The following is a 1,089-nucleotide window of genomic DNA, read 5'->3' as shown; positions in this document are numbered from 1 at the left end:
TGTGCCTCTGGATCTGAACCTGTGCCTCTGGATCTGAACCTGTGCCTCTGGGATCTGAACTTGTGCCTCTGGGTCCCACGAGCACATGCTCCTTTCCCAGATCATGGAGAGCTGATGGGCAGGAATCTCATCGCATGAGTCTCTGCTGATGTTTAGCATCTGATGCATGTACCTCAGAGCAGCCCCATGGCCTGTATTAGATGGGTGGGTGGATGGGAGAGGGAGAGAAGAAGGGAAAGAGGGAGGGAGAAGGATGCAGCTGCAGGAGAAAATGACCGTACTCATCCCTTGGCTAGGACAGCATATTCTGGTCTCTTGGAATCAGGGTCTGAGCAGGCTATGAAGGGCTCCAGTCCCACTTTTTCTGGACAATACCCCAGTACGGAGCAGGGACATTGGACCACAGGTTGTTTGGGGCTACTTCTTCTTTACTTCCCTTAACCTAGTAAATCCATATCCTTCTTCCTGAGACTTGGGGTAGAATCTGCCCTGGATACCTCCTGGGGTTTTCTCCCATGAGGAGAGCCACTGTACATGGAAGGGTTTACCAAAGTGCTTCCTGGGGTGGCCTCTGCTGGAGCCTGGTGATGCTGTGGGGTAACTAGTCATGTTAACATATTTTAGAGGAGAAACTGAGGACTGGAGTTTCGGCAACCCAAGTTTGCCAAAGTTATTGAGTATGAGAGTTAAGGTCCAAAGAAGACTTTGAGCCTCTGTGAAGAAGGCTGCCTGGATGAACCCCTTGTCTAAGGCTCACCAGGGGCTGTCTGTGTGCGCATGCTTGAGGCTGAGCCTTGGGCAGCTGACGTCTTCAGGCAGCCTAGTGGGCTTGTGCTTAGTGAGTGCCTCCCTGATGCCATGGGCATCTTATCAGGTGCCAGTAGCTCCTAGGCTTCCGCCTTCTGCTCTCAGAGATCACTTCCCGTAAGACTAGGCTCCTGCCTATGGCTTTCTCGAACTGTGGCGCCTCCCCTCCCTGTTCTGCTTTCTTCTTCAGTGTCCTGCTGGATCCAGTCTGTGTCCTGCTGGATCCAGTCTGTGTCCTGCTGGATCCAGTCTGTGTCCTGCAGGATCCAGTCTGTGTCCTGC

This window comes from Microtus ochrogaster, unplaced genomic scaffold, assembly GCF_000317375.1.
Source record: "Microtus ochrogaster isolate Prairie Vole_2 unplaced genomic scaffold, MicOch1.0 UNK1, whole genome shotgun sequence".
Taxonomy (NCBI): Eukaryota; Metazoa; Chordata; class Mammalia; order Rodentia; family Cricetidae; genus Microtus; species Microtus ochrogaster.
Note: the sequence above shows the minus strand (reverse complement) of the source record.